Consider the following 17,837-nt stretch of genomic DNA (forward strand, 5'->3'; position numbering starts at 1 on the left):
TGTAATGTTCTTTATCTTTCTGGCTTACTTCACTCTGTATAATGGGCTCCAGTTTCAACCATCTCATTAGAACTGATTCAAATGAATTCTTTTTAATGGCTGAGTAATATTCCATGGAGTATATGTACCACAGCTTCCTTATCCATTTGTCTGCTGATGGGCATCTAGGTTGCTTCCATGTCCTAGCTATTATAAATAGTGCTGCGATGAACATTGGGGTGCATGTGTCTCTTTCAGATCTGGTTTCCTCAGTGTGTATGCCCAGGAGTGGGATTGCTGGGTCATATGGCAGTTCTATTAAAAATATGGAATGCTTCACGAATTTGTGTGTCATCCTTGTGCAGGGGCCATGCTAATCTTCTCTGTATCGTTCCAATTTTAGTATATGTGCTGCCGAAGTGAGCACTCATTTTTGTTTCTTATATTACTCATTTCAAGATAAAATTTCCCAGAAGTCTGAGCTTGAGTCTCATGTCCACCCTCTGTCCAGAGCACCTTGGTCATCCATTCACCAAGAGGGCAACAAAGTGGGCATGGAATCCTCAAGGGGAAACTGAGGTTCCAGGTGCAGAAGAGCCCCACGTACCAGAAACCTACCCCAGCCAATTTCCACAGGTTAACAATCTTGGGATTTCTGCAGTCTCAGATGGGCCTGGCGCTTAGGAGGTCTTCACAAAGTATGGAACTTGCCCAACTTACTTCCACCTCTGCCACCAACCGCACCCGCCCACCCCCAAACCTAGAGGCAGAACTGCTCCTTCCCCACCCCGCCCACAGCCCCTGGTTGTTATTTCTCTCAACCCAATTAAAGTACTTTGTTAGGGTTGATTTCATGTTCTTGCTTCTTTGAGTTAAATTGGTGTCTAATTTATTTGTTTCCTCGATAGCCAGCTGAGTGGAATGGAATGGAAGTCCAATAAATGTTCATGGAATGGATGAATGATTGGGTACATGCGTTCAAGGGGCAAAACCCATGGTCAAACCATTATCTTTGAGATATAGGAGAAAACTTCATATGCGTTAAGAAAAAATATCCAAAACTTGGATGCAAAGTGTGAAGATGATTGTGAGACCTTGCAGGGTCAGGGTGGAGGACAGTGTATCAAGCCCATGGAAGGGACGGCTGACTTCCCAAGGAGATGAGACTTTGCCTGACTTCCTGTTAATATTGGGAAGTGCCCAGACAACCCTGGAAAGTTAGAGGTTAACACGCAGAAAAATTGTAAAGTACAATACTTTTCTGATCGTACTAAAGATAATCCCAAAGTTATAGGTTTATTTCCAGAGAAATACTAGTAGTATTTGTGTCTGACTTAGCAAATGTACTGTGGCATTTCTTCTTTCCATTGGCTACATAGAATCTTTGTTTTCATATCCTATTTTCTATCAACTTGGCCAGCCTATTAGTCCCTTATTAGTCATGTACATTTGACCAAGGCTCACCATCTCGTTCTTGAGAATCATGTTTTTTTATCATTTTGAGATTTATGCTTTGATACACACACATACACACACACATGTCCCTAGGAAACTAGAATCTTTCTCTTCTAAAGTGGAATGGTTTTCATTACATTAAAATAGCAAGTTCATGCCAAAAACACCTTTTCCTAGAAAAACACCTGGAATTTATATTGTGCCTTTTCTCTCCCAAGCATTGGCTCCCCCCTCCCAATTTCTCCATCAGGGAGTCAGGAATTTAATATTGCATTTTTCATCTCTCCTTTGCCAATTTCTAAAAGTGATGTAACTGTGGTCAAGATGGGGGCTAAGATACCTAGTCTGAGAGAATACCAGGAGAGTGGACATTGGTCATGATTTATAGTCTTCCAGAACCTTCTGAAAGCCCTTTACGTTGTGGGGCATGTCTGCCCTTCCTCAAAGAAGAAGGCAGAAACCCACCTTCCCGGTCTCCCTTATAGCCAGAGAGCAGACACATGGCACGGATTCCACTGATCAGATGAAGACAAAGAAGATTCAAGGCAGAAGAGAGAGATGCGTGAAACTGACAGCTTGCAAGTTCATATGAGCAGGGGACTGGAGAGCTGGGGGGCTCTCAGAAGCTGCTGGGGAGCCAGAGGGCAGGACCCTCGTCTCTGAGCTCAGGGTCAGCAGTGGGAGCTGCAGGGTCTGTGCCCAGCACCCGTGATGTGCCTGCCTTGTCCCTAGCTATAACCTCCAATCTGATTCTCTGGCCTAGCGGTTCTGGGAGCCACTAAGTAGATCTCTAGTTAACCAAAACATGTAAAGGGGATTCAGAACAAACCACCCTCAAAATATGCCACTTTATCATTTGTTTCTTTTGACGTAAAGACACTTAAGAAACTGCAGATGCAGGAAAGGCTGGCTGATGTCCCATTTCTACTTAAACATAAAACTTCTCTTGAGAAAGGTGCCCCCCCCCACCAGGAAGGGAAGAGTGATCTTATCACCAGCGACCGCGAGTTGACACCAAAATGGCAACGTGCAAGCAAACACTGAAATAACCAGTATCTTCCAATACTTTTTTCCCATATATTTTATTTGTTTCCTCCTTTCTTTCTTTTTTTAATTGAAGTATAGCTGATTTACAATGTTGTGTTAGTTTCTGGTGTACAGAAAAGTGATTCAGTTTTATATATTTCTTTTTCATGTTTTTTTCTGTTATGGTTTGTTATAGGATGTTGCGTATCGTTCCTTGTGCGGTACAATAGGACCTCGTTTATCCATTCTCTATATAATAGTTTGCATCTGCTAACCCCAAACTCCCACCCTATCCCTCCTCCACCCACCTCCTCCTTAGCAACCACAAATCTGTTTTCTATATCTGTGAGTCTGTTTCTGTTTTGCAGATAAGTTCATTTGTGTCATGTTTTAGATTCCACATATAAGTGATATCATATGGTATTTGCCTTTGTCTGACTTACTCAGTATGATCATCTTTATGTCCATCCATGTAGCTGCAAATGGCATTGTTTCATTGTTTTCTATGGCTGTGTAATATTCCATTGCTTATACATGTACCATATCTTCATTATCCATTCGTCTATTGATGGACATTTAGGTCGCTTCCATGTCACGGCTATTGTGAACAGTGCTGCTATGAACACAGGTGTGCATGTATATTTTTGAATTAGAGTTTTGTCTGGGTGTGTGTCCAGAAGTGGAATTGCAGGAACATTCCATATGTTTCCTAGTCACTGTCCCATAATGTGTTGCCCCAGTCCAAGCCACTTTGTCTTGTCATAACCCCAAAGTCACTCTTTGTTTAATAAGGATATGAGCTCTGGGGCCTAACATCTTCTTCAGGTTTTTTATTTTCCTTTTGAAGACTCCCACATGCACATGAAAATATAAAATAAAATTTTTCTGCTTTTCTCTTGTTAATCTGTCTTATGTCAGTTTGATTCTCGGGCCCAGCCACAGGCTATAAGAATGTAGAAGGAAGCTTGGCCTGCCCTATACTAGAGTAGATTCTGTTGTTTGCAGTTTAGACCCATACCTGATCCAAACTGTGAATAAATGAAGTATGGGAACCTCAGAGATGTTTGGGTCACAGACAGCTGGGTAGAAGGACAAGAATCTTCCCTGAGCACGTTCTAGAATATCAGTAGTTTTCCAGAAGACTGAGAAAAATTTTGCAGTGCCCATGTATTCCTTTGCTGACAATGACTGTAAACTTTTGTCCTATTACATAAGCAATATCTCAACTCTAATTATTCTTGAAGTTCCATCCAGCTCTTTGATTTCCTGAATCTATGATGCTTCTTGACAAAGGCATACAGCTGAAGGTTATCTGGAGTCTGACTTGTATTCATCTTAGAAAAATAACAGTGAAATCTCTAGGGATTAGCATACTCACCAACTGGCATGCCAGCAGGAGTTGCAAATTAAAAAATATAGATTCAAAAATTTGATGATCAGGAAATTACTCCTGAGATGAGTTTTCTTGCTATTGACTTCAAAGGAGGTTTTGTTAGGATGATGAAATGAAAATGATACATTATAACTTGATGGTTTCCATGAAAATTGAAAAGCAGCAGAAATATCTGTCTTTTTAGATTAAGGAAGGACCTACCTGGAAAGAGAAATGTATACACTGTCACATCATGGAGTGGCTTGTTATGGGTAGTTATGGGAAGTAGAAAAATAGGGATAATGTTTCTTGACGTTTGCTTTGGCTACAAGTTACAGAGACCCTCAACCCCTCCTTAAATAACTTAGAGGCTTATTTTCCCTTAAAAAAAAAAATCTAGACGCAGTTAACATACTGGCTTCACGGTAATACCAGGACCCAGTCATTTTCTGACTCTCCACTCCTGCATGTTGGCCCCATCCTCCTGCTCTCAAGACGGCTGCCAGAGCTCCGGCCAGCGAGACAGGCAGGGACAAGGGCACCCACCTGCTGAGTCAGCGTCTTTAATGAATGTCCCGGAAACTTGTGTTGAGTAACCATTGGCTAAATCTGTGTCACATGAACACCAGATGCAAGAGAACCTGGGAATTTTTTAAATCTGGGAATAAACTTCTTCAAATAACATCACAGTTCGGTTAAGAAGGAAGAAAGATGTCTCTTTACAGAGAGTTTTCTTGAGGAACTGGCAGAGCTCTTCTTCTTGACTTGTCCCTTTCCTCCTTGCTGGTGCCCCCTTTATCATCTCCAAATTTTAAAACATGTATCTTTTGAATTCTGAAGAAAAAAGGGGCAGCAGAACCAATTTCTGCCCGACTGTATTCCTTCCTTCCATCCCTTGACTGTTTATATTAAATAGGATCTGGGTTACAGAGACCCCTTGGTCTCTTATCTAAGAGACAACAGAACAATCATAAATGCTGCAGGATTTGAAATTTTAGAGCACTATGATAAAAGACCAGACTTAGAAATCAAGCACTTCAATTTAAAAATTGCATTTCCATACTTTCTGAGATGTGGCTCCTGTACATACGCAAACAGTTATATAAATGAATATTTTTCGCCACCCAAATTGAACTAAACACTCAAATGAACCACGCTACGTGGCTGGAACACCATCAAAACAGGCACTATGTACATTACATTTTATTCCCTGATCCCCTCCATAAAAACAGTCGGTTCCCTCAAGAATTGAATATGCATACTTTCTTTAATGATCCAACTTTAACAAAATGATGCCATTTAATTCTCTTCCAAAGAGCTTCTGATCCAAAAGACCCATTTTCAGAGTCCCCAAACTCAATTCAAACGAAGTGAGTTTTGGAAAAATAATTTTATTTTTAAAACCATCCTACAGTAAAATAATCCTTTCATGGGTGGGCAGGTCTATGGATTCTAAGATATGAATAGAGTTTTTTGTGTCCATCATCATAGTCAGGATACAAAACGGTTTCATAATTCGTTTCATAAAATCTGTGTAGCCCCTTTGCAGCCAACCTCTCTTCTGCCCCCTACTGTTGGCCACCACGGATCTAAGCCCCAGTCCCTCTAGTTTCTGTTTCAAGAATGACATGTAAATGGCATCATTCAGTATGTGACTTTTTAAGTCTGGCTTCTTTTACTTAGCATAAGATTCATTAGGGGATGGTTTATACCAATAGCTTGGAATACTATTTGGCAACAAAAAGGAATATAGTATGGCTACACCACAGTTTTTTGTTTCTTTGATCCATCTACCAGTTGGGTGGATATTTGGATTGTTTCTACTTCTTGGCTACCATGAATAATGACGCTGTGAACATTCATATGCACATCTTTGTGTGGACATATGTTTTCATTTTTCTTGGCTTGCAACTGCAGGGTAGGCAGTGGTCTCCTGGAAAATATATGCGGGATATTTTGTTACTAAAAATAGTGTAAGTGCGCATGGTGGGGCCAGAATCAACAGTTGTCTATTACATTTAGCCAAGTTTTTTGGTTTTGCTTTTTTAAAGAAATAAAGCCATTTTTGGTGTTTTACACTTGCAGTTCACCAACCCTCTACCATATCTCACTCTCTGCTGAAACAAAAACAATTGGTTCTCTTTTGATTTTTGTTCTTGTGTTGAAGACATGTTGAACTGCCTCTCGAGAAGGATATATTTCCTCTGTTTTTTCCTTCTCTTTAACAGATTTAAGATGTAATATATTCATGCTACCGACCGGGGTTCTTGGCCTTCCCCAGTCAATAGAAATTGATCGGATGCCAGACAAGAACTTCAGGCAAGGGTTTATTGGAGCCCCTGCTGCAGTGGGGGGGAGGGTGAGGAGGAGGGGAGGGAAATTAAGTAACAGGCCCCCTTGCTCACTCCTCCATGATGGAGGATTGGGGCAGGGCAACAAGCTGGTTCCTTATATGGGGTGAGGTAGGGGTGTGTCCAGGGGTCAGGTGGGAGGGGTGGCTTAGGTGGTTTGCCCTGAGGAGGCCTTATAAATAGCTGTGAAAAGAAGAGAAGCAAAAGCAAAGGAGAAAAGGAAAGATATACCCATCTGAATGCAGAGTTCCAAAGAACAGCAAGGAGAGATAAGAAAGTCTTCCTCAGAGATCAATGCAAAGAAGTAGCGAAAAACAATAGAACAGGAAAGACTAGAGATCTCTTCAAGAAAATCAGAGATACCAAGGGAGCATTTCATGCAAAGATGGGCTCAATAAAGGACAGAAATGGTATGGACCTAACAGAAGCAGAAGATATTAAGAAGAGGTGGCAAGAACACACAGAAGAACTGTACAAAAAAGATCTTCACGACCCGGATAATCACAATGGTATTATTGTGATTATAGATTATCAATTATATAGATTATTGTGATTATAGAGTGATCACAATGGATCACTCTAGGTGATCACTCACCTAGAGTCAGACATCCTGGAATGCGAAGTCAAGTGGGCCTTAGGAAGTATCACTAAGAACAAAGCCAGTGAAGGTGATGGAATTCCAGTTGAACTATTTCAAATCCTAAAAGATGCTGCTGTGACAGTGTTAGGGGAAGCACACTGAAACCGCCCACCCTGGCCAGGCACCATAGTAACCATTCCCATGAGTTGTTTTACGACAGGAGATCCTGGTAAGGAACACGGAACTAATAAGCCACCACTAACCGGAAGAGTTCGGGAAAGGTCGAAAGGAGACACCGCGTGTCCGTCCACTTCCCAGAATCCCTCTTGCTAGCATCCATCTTGGCTGAGCGATGTGTGCACCACCAGGAAAGACTCTGAATTAGAATGATTGGTCAAAGACCACCCGGAAACTAATCCCATCACCATAAAACACCAAGAACTGCGGCAGAGCAGTTCTCCTGGGTTCCCTGACCCTCCTGCTCTCCGCCCGGGTGCCCTTTCCCAATAAAATCTCTTGCTTTATCAGCACATGTGTCTCCTCGGACAATTCATTTCTGAGTGTTAGACAAGAGCCCAGTTTCAGGCCCTGGAAGGGATCCCCCTTCCTGCAAAAAAAGTGCTGCACTCAATATGTCAGCAAATTTGGAAAACTCAGCCGTGGCCACAGGACTGGAAAAGGTCAGTTTTTAGTCCAATCTCAAAGAAAGTCAATACCAAAGAATGCTTAAACTACCACACAATTGCACCCATCTCACATGCTAGTAAAGTAATGCTCAAAATCCTCCAAGCCAGGCTTCAGCAATACATGAACCGTGAACTTCCAGATGTTCAAGTTGGTTTTAGAAAAGGCAGGGGAACCAGAGGTCAAATTACCAACATTTGCTGGATCATTGAAAAAGCAAGAGAGTTCCAGAAAAACATCTATTTCTGCTTTATTGACTCTGCCAAAGCCTTTGACTGTGTGGATCACAGTAAACTGTGGAAAATTCTTAAAGAGATGGGAATACCAGACCACCTGACCTGCCTCTTGAGAAACCTGTATGCAGGTCAGGAAGCAACAGTTAGACTTGGACATGGAACAACAGACTGGTTCCAAACAGGAAAAGGAGTACGTCAAGGCTGTATATTGTCACCCTGCTTATTTAACTTATATGCAGAGTACATCATGAGAAATGCTGGGCTGGAAGATGCACAAGCTGGAATCAAGATTGCCAGGAGAAATATCAATAACCTCAGATAAGCAGATGATACCACCCTTATGGCAGAAGGTAAAGAAGAACTAAGGAGCCTCTTGATGAAAGTGAAAGAGGAGAGTGAAAAAGTTGTCTTAAAGCTCAACATTCAGAAAACAAAGATCATGGCATCTGGTCCCATCACTTCATGGCAAATAGATGGGGAAACAGTGGAAACAGTGACTGACTTTATTTTCTTGGGTTCCAAAATCACTGCAGATGGTGACTGCAGCCATGAAATTAAAAGACACTTCCTCCTTGGAAGGAAAGTTATGACCAACCTAGACATCATATTAAAAAGCAGAGACATTTCTTTAAGGTCCGTCTAGTCAAGGCTATGGTTTTTCCAGTAGTCATGTATGGATGTGAGAGTTGGACTGTGAAGAAAGCTGAGCGCTGAAAAATTGACTCTTTTGAACTGTGGTGTTGGAGAAGACTTTTGAGAGTCCCTTGGACTGCAAGGAGATCCAACCAGTCCATCCTAAAGGGATCAGTCCTGGGTGTTCATTGGAAGGACTGATGTTGAAAACTCCAATATTTTGGCCACCTGATGCAAAGAGATGACTCGTTTGAAAAGACCCTGATGCTGGGAAAGATTGAAGGCAGGAGGAGAAGGGGACGACAGAGGATGAGACGGTTAGATGGTATCACTGACTCAATGGACATGAGTTTGGGTAAACCCTGGGAGTTGGTGATGGACAGGGAGGCCTGGTGTGCTGTGGTTCACGGGGTCACAAAGCGTCAGACAGGACTGAGCGACTGAACTGAAGTGATGGTGGTGTTGAGTGCAGGGGCATGCATAGTACCCTGCTTTTACTTGTGACGTCGTGTTTTTTGCTCTTGGCTCTTCAAAAGTGGTGTTTGGGTTTTTTGGTCTTCTGGTATCTTATTGTCTATAATTTGCCCCAACTGGGCATGCACGCATTTAGTTTTTGTTCTTTATAGTTTCTTTATATTTTGTTGCTCAAAGAGATGTTTGTCCAGCTGCAAACACTGCAGCAAAATGTCCCAGGTCCTAGTCCATCTTACTCATAATATAGATAACAATTATGCAACTCAAATAACCACAAAGGGCAAAGCTCCCAAGTCCCAGTGGTTCATTCCTACCTGTCACTAGATTCTTTCTATGTCTAAATTTAGATCTCCTTTGATATAACCATTAAAGTGTCCATCGCTGATGTCAGCACTTTTAAATGCTTCTTTCCCTTTCATCAGATTCAATATTGGGGCAGTAGTTCTGACTTGCTGAAGACAGTCTCTATCTCATCTACAACACTTCTGATTTTTGTTTTGTTTTGTTGTTTTTGCCCAGAGGAATTTGAACACCAGTAATCTTTTGCATGTTATGTTTAGAGAAAGTCGTGGGCTTTTAATGTGTCCATCTATAGGACATTCTGGTGGAAGATATTGGAAATATTAACCAGGATTTCAGTAACATACAAGATAGAAATCTCCGTGGCTTAACATAACAGAAGTTTTCTCACATTTTACGTCCAAACATGGGTTGTCTGGGGGGCCCTGTTCATTGGAGTCATTGAGTGATCCAGTCTGAGGGAGGCTGTACCATCTCAATACAGACCCACCCTGACCACCGCGGCATGGGAAGGGATCATAGCACATCACCTTCCAGCTCCTACATGCGTCTGCTTAGACTTGGCACCTGTCAGTTTGTCTCAGATTTCACAGGCCAGGAGTGGTCACATGTCTGTGAGACTATAGCGGTCAGGGAAGTCTGATCCTCCTATGGACCTAGAAGGAGTGCAAGGGGAGGGATATTGGTGAACTCTGGTGATGTCTATCCAGAGGAGCAGGGGAGTGGGGAGGAAAAAATTGACTTAATAAATAATTTCACTCATGTGATGGTTTTCTGACTCTTTGAATCGCCTCAAATTATTGGTTCTCCCTGTTAATGGAGTGAAGATAAGTATCATTTGAGGTTGGGCATTTTTTGCACTCAATCTCTCTATAATCTTATTTTTGTCTGCATGCAAGCATTAGCATACATTTTCTGGGCTCTGAGCCAAGATGAGTCATTTTGTCTGTTTCCTCGTCTCCATGGAGCCCTGGTCTTTGCCAGAACCAAAGAGCAGCCCCAGTCAGGAAATGCTCCACGGATCTTGAGCTCACCCCTAAGCCTGGTGCCCGGTAACCCCTCTTGCTTACTTGGTGGAGCCCACCCTCAACTAATGCCCCCCATCTGGGCAGGGCAAGGGGCCAGGGACAATGCCACTTGGAATCTGAGAAGTCATGCTTGGGGCTATGCCCAGATCAACTTTTCATCGCCTTAGAAAAGAGATGGGCTTGGGACAATTCAATCTCCACTGGAGCCCTCAGGCATGCCTTTGTTATTACTGGGTGGGATTGTTGTAGAGTACTGGGTGGACACACCCCTACCTTGGGCTATGTGACGATTAGAGAGGGTGAAAAGCGAAATGAGAATGTCAGATTTCTATTGGGGATTAAGAGGCACTCAACTCTAGCCAAGTTTTTTTTTTTTCATTCTAATGTGGGGGGGGGGGGGAAGTGCACCCTGAATTCTCCCCTTTTCCACAACATGCTGTAAGTTTGTGATTTAGAAGGGAAAAAAACCTGAAATCAAAAAGAAACAATCTGGTAGGATTTCTTTGCCTGAAATGTTTTAATTTTCTTTGACTTTGAGGTCAGCACACTCAGGAGTTTCTAAGACTCATCTCTGGTGTGAATGAGGCATTGATCCTGGAGACAGAAGCCCTCTAAAAGTGAGAAATAGAAGAAAACACAGGCTATTAACCAGCCACAATTTATCCTATCCGCTATAAAAATTTGGTCAGAATATTTGCTGAGTAAAATAACCACGTTGACCAGATCTTCTTACACTGAAAAAGGCACTTCTGAATGCCCATAACTCCAATGTAGAATCAAATAGTCATTCTTAACTGTTTCTAGGTATAAACATTTTCACCAAAGAAAACACTTGATAAAAATTCAATTTGTGAAATAGACCAGACATTGAGCTAGGCTGGGGGTGGGCCCTGCTCTCAACCCAGACCAATCATTATGTCTGAATCTTGTAGATAGTTCACTGATTTTTCAGAATCCTTGGTGCAGACAGGGGGTGGTGCCATTCATTAGACAGCATTTGAAAACACCTAGGGGAGACTTGGGACGTCTTAATAACTGATGCTTGATGTCCTTCCCAGCCTTTGGTGGGGCCAGGGATGCTACTGTATGACCTGCAATGATATGACAGCCCTCGGGAGAAAGAATCCTCCTGCCTAAATGTCCATATAGCCCCCAGGGAGAGACATTCTTGCAGGGACAGGAGCTAAGGGTCACCAATCTCATTTTCCTCTCATGAAGAGCATGGCACTCTTTCCACTGTGGAGCATGAAAATGCCAGAAGCATCTTGCCCAGCCTCTCCTGAAACCAGGCGTGGCTGTGGAATCCAAGTCTGACCTATGAAACAGAATAGTAAATTTATTCTGGGGTCTGGAGAATCTTCTAGGAAAAACGTTCACCTTTCATAAAATGAATGCACAAGAAGGAATTCTGTTTCTTGGCTTTTGAAAACAGCTGGTTGAGGACAACCGGGCGCTGGTCCCAGTGGTGCTGGAACCCAAGCAGCCACCATGTGAGCATGAGGAGACAGGCTTACAGGGCAAGCCGACACGGTGAGAGAGGCAGGGCAGAAAGATGGATGTGGCTGAGCTGAACTAATCATTGCTTCTGTTAGAGGGGACAAGGAATCGGATTCCTTAGGTCTTTGTTAATGAGGTCTTTGACTACTGACATTCAAACACATTTTAGTAGATACATTTTCCCACTTCAGAGCAGAGCTCTGAGGAAATATTTTGCACACAATGACTGGCACTTTGATTTTCACTAGGGTTTTTCTTATTGACTCAGGGTCTGTGTAAACCTCTAATTCCCTTGTAATTGATCTTCCACTTCTGCCTGGGGGTGATTATCTGTGTTCTGTTAAGTAGAGAGGGAGCTTCTGGTTATTAACAGCCATTCTATACTTTATTATTTCTTCAGAATCTTTTATCTCTTAGGTCCCCAACACAAGCAAGAATACTCAGTGATAGGAGGTGACAGTGAGATAAAGCAATTCTCCTTCTGCCTCACACCCACCCCTCCCCTCCCCAGCATAGACTTGTGTAAGCCCTCAGTTAAACCAGGAGGATGGAAACTTGTGCAGCATCTAGTATGATGCTTTCTCCCCTCCCAGTTCCCCCTATCATGCCCTCTGTTCCACCCCCAGAGATAGACCCACACTGCCTTCCAAGAAAACCCTACTACAGTGTAGGCAGACAGAGCCCCACCAGCCATTCTGCCAAGGCAAAGGGGACTGGGGACCCCAGGGACTATACAGTCCATGGAATTCTCCAGGCCAGAATACTGGAATGGGTAGCCTTTCCCTTCTCCAGGGGATCTTCCTAACCCAGGGATCAAACCCAAGTCCCCCACATTGCAAGTGGATTCTTTACCAGCTGAGCCACCAGGGAAGCCGGTGGCTTCCTGAAAGCCACAATGGAAGAAATCTGATGAACTTCCAGGATGAGCAAACTCAGGGGAGGAGGGGTGGAGATGGGCCCCTGTCAGCCTCAGTGAGGAGGATTTAGTATTCTGCCAGTCCAGGCTTGGAGATGGAGATGGGGCAGGGGTACCTGTGAATGTCAGGCCTCCCCTCTCCCCGCCTGCCCACTCCTGCCCAGAGCTGGGGGCCCACGCGGATCTCAGCACAGATCTGACCTGACCATTGATCGCCTGGTTGCATGCAGCTGGACAACATCCAGGTCCCCGTGGACGTGCCTGCAGCTTCTTCCTGAATCCTGACTGGTGATCAACAGAGAACTGACAATGAGACAAGCGCTGTGGGGACCGGCATCCTCAGGCCCCGACGACACTGCAAAATTCTAAGGGGGTCGTGAGAGGCGGAGCAGGGGTGAGCTGCCACTAAGCGGATCATTGAGCGTGCTCAAGCCTCTGAGGTTGTCTAATAAGATGTGCAGACTCATGGGGACAGAGACCATTTCAAGGCAGAGCCGGCAAGACCCTGGGGGAGAGATGTACACTTGAAGCTTGATTTTTCCCTAAGGAAGTGCTTTATACTTACAGAAAAGTGCTAGGCCACAAGTTTCTGGATCTTCAGCACTCTATCATGAGATTTGACTTCAGACCTGGTTTTCAACCTTCCCCACATTCCTCTCCCATGCATTTCCTTCCCACTCCCCAAGAAGTAACCATTCTTATAGCTGCTTTTTAAAGATATTTTTACGTGGACCATTATTTAAAATCTTTAATGAATTTGCTACAATACTGCTTCTGTTTTATGTTTTGGTTTTGGTTGCCAGGCATGTGGGATCCTAGCTCCCTGACCAGGGATCAAACCCATACCCTCTGCAATGGAGGGTGAAGTCTTAAACACTGGACTGCCAGGGAACTGTTTTCTTACCACATTCACTAATATTACACTTTTAGTGAACTTCCTTATACTCCCCCAAAATATATATCTATTACTTGGCATATTTTGAATATTTATATTAATGACATTTTACTGTGTGCATCATTCTGTAAGTTGCTTAGTTTTATATAACATTGTCTTGGTTTTTTTTGAATACATATTTTATTATAATTTTTACATATTAATGAAGAGACAAAAATTCTAAATATAGTTGAGAAAAAAGGAAGACTTCAGAAAATAAAAGCAATATCCCATCTCTCAAAGAAAATAAATTTTTTTTTCATTTATTTTTATTAGTCAGAGTGGTTTTTGTCATACATTGACATGGTTTTTGTCATACATTTCAGTGGGTTTTGTCATACATTGACATGAATCAGCCATGGATTTACATGTATTCCCCATCCCGATCCCCCCTCCCACCTCCCTCTCTACCCGATTCCTCTGGGTCTTCCCAGTGCACCAGGCCTGAGCACTTGTCTCATGCATCCAGCCTGGGCTGGTGATCTGTTTCACCCTAGATAATATACATGTTTCGATGCTGTTCTCTTGAAAAAATATGGAATGCTTCACGATTTTGCGTCTCATCTGTGCGCAGGGGCAATGCTAATCTTCTCTGTATCGTTCCAATTTTAGTATATGTGTTGCCGAAGCGAGCACTGTCTTGGATTATTATCTACTTTTCTAGTTTATTTTAACCTCTGTAACCATCAGATCATCTCAGCCCACAGATGTTCTAGAGGCCATCATGTTTTTCACTATCATAGACAAAGCTACAGTGAATATTATGAGGTATGGGTCACTGGGCATTTGTCTAAGACTGTCTCTCAGGTCTCTAGATTACAGCTGGAAATTGTAAATAAAGAAGGGGACTTGGGGACAGGGAGGCAATTGTTTCCCTCCCAGATGCTTTGCATGCCTGAGAATGGGCCACCTTCTCTTTTGATAAACACCTGGATTTTCTTCTGCAGGATAACTCTTCCCCATCAGGTGCATTCTTGGTGTGACTATTTGATCAAGATGGACTTTCTGTCTCCACCTGTCCAGGATGGGCATGAGATCCAAGCTATATTAGTCTCTCCCCCCCACACACATACACTCTCTCTCCTGCTCATATTTGAATCTAGGGAGAAATAAAATGCAGCCCAGAAATGACTGGAACCCACTGTGGTGTCCTTAAAAAATTGCTTTATTCCTCTTTGTGGAATCTCAAAGAAAAATCAGGTTTTGCCTTTCCTAAGGCTGGTTCTTCCTTTTTTGAGCTAACTTATGTTCTTTCAGAAAGTTATTCTTTTTCTCAATTAATTTAGCTACAGTCTGTGTCTATGGGATGCAGACAAAGATCCCTGACTGATACAGCTGCCCAGGGAACATGCCAAGGATGGCAGGTAGGCAGGTTTTCGGGGTACCCAAGACAAGAGATGCCTTTCCTGTTCTCTCTTCCAATGTGTTCACAACCCCTGCAGGTTGGACCATCTGACTCTGAAAAGGTTTGGGGGTGTGGCTGTTTCTTGTGATAGCCAACCCCTACATTGGAATACACATTTTCAACCATCAAGTCATGTGCTGCAGTCCATGGGTTCACAAAGAGTCAGATACAACTTAGCAACTGAATAATAACATACACAGATATTCCCTTCATGGATTACAGCCTTGTTGTGGCAAAGGAGCTTGCTGACTCACTGGAAAAGACCCTGATGCTGGGGAATATTGAAGGCAAAAGGAGAATGGAGCAGCAGAGGATGAGATGGTTAGATAACATCACGGACTCAACAGACATGAATTTGAGCAAACTTTAGGAGATAGTGAAGGGCAGGAAAGCCTGGTATGTTGCAGTCCATGGGGTCACAAAGAGTTGGACACTACTTAGCCACTGAACAACAATGTGGAGCCAGGCACTGTATTGACATGGAAGACATATTCTTCTTCGTTGAAGGGGCCCCAATAAAATCTTAAATTCTCCAAAGGGATCACAGTTCATCAAAATGGACATAGTGAGAAAGGTCTCTTACATGTGCATTTTATACAGGAAAGAAATACACATCTAGGTCATTGTCTCAATTCCTTCTTCTATAGAGGTCTTGTGGAAGATGTGGTTCCTATTGAAGGACTGTTCTGCACACTGGCCTGCCCCCAAGAATGGGGCAGAAGGAATAGTCCCTTCTTTTAAGGCAAATAAATGTGTGGCTTGACCTGGGCAACACGTGAACTCATTAGCAGTAGCTGGAGAGCTCCTCCATCCAGTGAATCAAGAGACCCCATAAACCATAGGTCAGTGATTTCAAACGCATTTTCCAAAGACAAACAGATGAATCTGAAAGACACAGATGACACTCTGGAAGAGGTCATTGTGGGTTACACGTGTTTTGATTGCTTCCAAGTTATATAAGAGAAAAACCAAACTTTTCTCGCATAGTAGCCTGGGTATTGTGAATAGTTGTTTTTAACCCCTGCACCTCTATCACTTTATTCTGGTAACAGAACACTCTTAACCCCTCCCCCATTTTCATTTGGAAAATCTTTGCTCCCCACCTTCAATCCATAGGATCTGGGAGTCAGAGGGCAAGCCCAAGATCCAGAGCTGAGGCAATCAGCAGGTAGCATTTCTAAATCTAAGCCAATCATCAGGTAGCATTTCTAAACCTAAGCCAATCAGCAGGTGGCATTTCTAAACCTAAGCCAATCAGCAGGTGGCATTTCTAAACCTAAGCCAATCAGCAGGTGGCATTTCTAAACCTAAGCCAATCAGCAGATGGCATTTCTAAACCTAAACCAATCAGCAGGTGGCATTTCTAAACCTAAGCCAATCAGCAGGTGGCATTTTTTAAACCTAAGCCAATCAACAGGTAGCATTTCTAAACCTAAGCCAATCAGCAGCTAGCATTTCTAAACCTAAGCCAATCAGCAGGTAGCATTTCTAAACCTAAGCCAATCAACAGGTAGCATTTCTAAACCTAAGCCAATCAGCAGGTAGCATTTCTATAGCGAAGCCAATATACACGTGGCACAGCCAGCAACAGTGATTCACCAGGGGTGAGCAGAGGACCTAAGGTGACCCAAGCAGAGCGTCTCAGGACTTACCTGGAAGCTCCCCCGCTCTTTTTTGCTGGGTTGAACTTGGAAAATGAGGCTGGGTTGCCGCAGCCAGCTTGCCACCTGGAATCTGGGAATGAAGTGAATACAACTGAAGGTTGCTCCAAGGCACCAGAGAAAAGTGAATCTCTTTGAACTGAGTTCAGAATCTAGCCATGCCTGAAACCAGCACAACACTTAAATGTTTTGTTTTAGGAGCCAACGAATTCCTTTCTTGCTGATACAAGTTTGGTTTGCATTCTCTGTTGCTCACTACTGAAGGGAGGTATTCTCCCCAACTCCGCATGTGGCAGAGAGGCCAAAATATCCAGGCCTCCGTTTCCTCACCTGTGATGAAGAGGAAGTGGATCTAGTAAGTTTCAGCATCCCCTTCCAGCAGCACCATCTTGGTTTTCTGGTTTGGGGTGTTTTCCTCACCTAGGGGAAAATATTTACTTTTCTGGGTGAGTGCACTTTGGAACAGACTGCCTGGGTTCAAATCTCAGTGTCCCCACCTCTACTGTGACTCTGGGCAATCTAGGCAATGCCCTCAGCATTCCTGTTGTTTTACCTATAAAATAGAAGTAAGGACAATATGACCATCATAAAACTGTCTTGAGACGTGAATGTGTTAACGCATGCAGAGTGATTGGGGTAGTGGCACGCAGCAAGGCCTGTATCTGGGGTGGTTTCCTTTATTGCTACATTATTATTTATATTGGAGATACCTGTCTACACATCTCCGTCTGTCCTGCTGGTTGCCTCTATTCCCTAGTACCTTGCCATCTTGGTGACTACTCCACCTTAGGACTTTTTATTCCTTTTTATGGACCAGATTTCTTTCTCTGTGTTCCAACTCTAGGAGATTTCTCTTTCCAAGGTCACAGGTACCTATTATGAGTAGTCAGCCCAGGTGAATTAGTTCATAAGTTTCCCTTCAGACAGGATAGGGAAACTTTGTTTCTGTATATCCCACTTCGGTTTATCAGTCTCTTTAATGAATATGATTTTTGTAAGGTACAGTATTTTTTTGGCAATCCAGAATCCACCTTCCACTATCCAAACCCCAACTCCTCTAGAAAAGCATCACTCAAATGGCTTGACAGGCCCTTCATGTCAGGTGGACTAGGACACCAGGGCTTTCCTTTTCTGACAGCTCTGCGTGGTTTAGGCATGGGCTGGTGACAACTCAGGACTGTTGGAAAGGGAGGACTATCTCCCTCTGCCCTGCCCCCGCCCCCCCCCCCCCCCCCCAATGAATTCTTGTGGCTGGTCTAATAATTACATTGACACAAGACAGATTAGCTGGAGAAGAAAAAACCAA

General features: G+C 43.3%; 2 non-coding genes across 2 annotated transcripts; both read right to left on the bottom strand.

Moving 5' to 3' along the window:
• Positions 1-299: 299 nt before the first annotated feature.
• LOC133045391 (U6 spliceosomal RNA) lies at positions 300-406 on the bottom strand. The gene has a single exon (XR_009690252.1). It is a non-coding gene; the product is annotated as a U6 spliceosomal RNA (small nuclear RNA).
• A 13,588-nt stretch (positions 407-13,994) lies between these two features.
• LOC133045299 (U6 spliceosomal RNA) lies at positions 13,995-14,101 on the bottom strand. The gene has a single exon (XR_009690178.1). It is a non-coding gene; the product is annotated as a U6 spliceosomal RNA (small nuclear RNA).
• Between the last annotated feature and the right edge of the window lie 3,736 nt (positions 14,102-17,837).

The sequence above is a fragment of the Dama dama genome, chromosome 23 (assembly GCF_033118175.1).
Source record: "Dama dama isolate Ldn47 chromosome 23, ASM3311817v1, whole genome shotgun sequence".
Classification (NCBI taxonomy): Eukaryota; Metazoa; Chordata; class Mammalia; order Artiodactyla; family Cervidae; genus Dama; species Dama dama.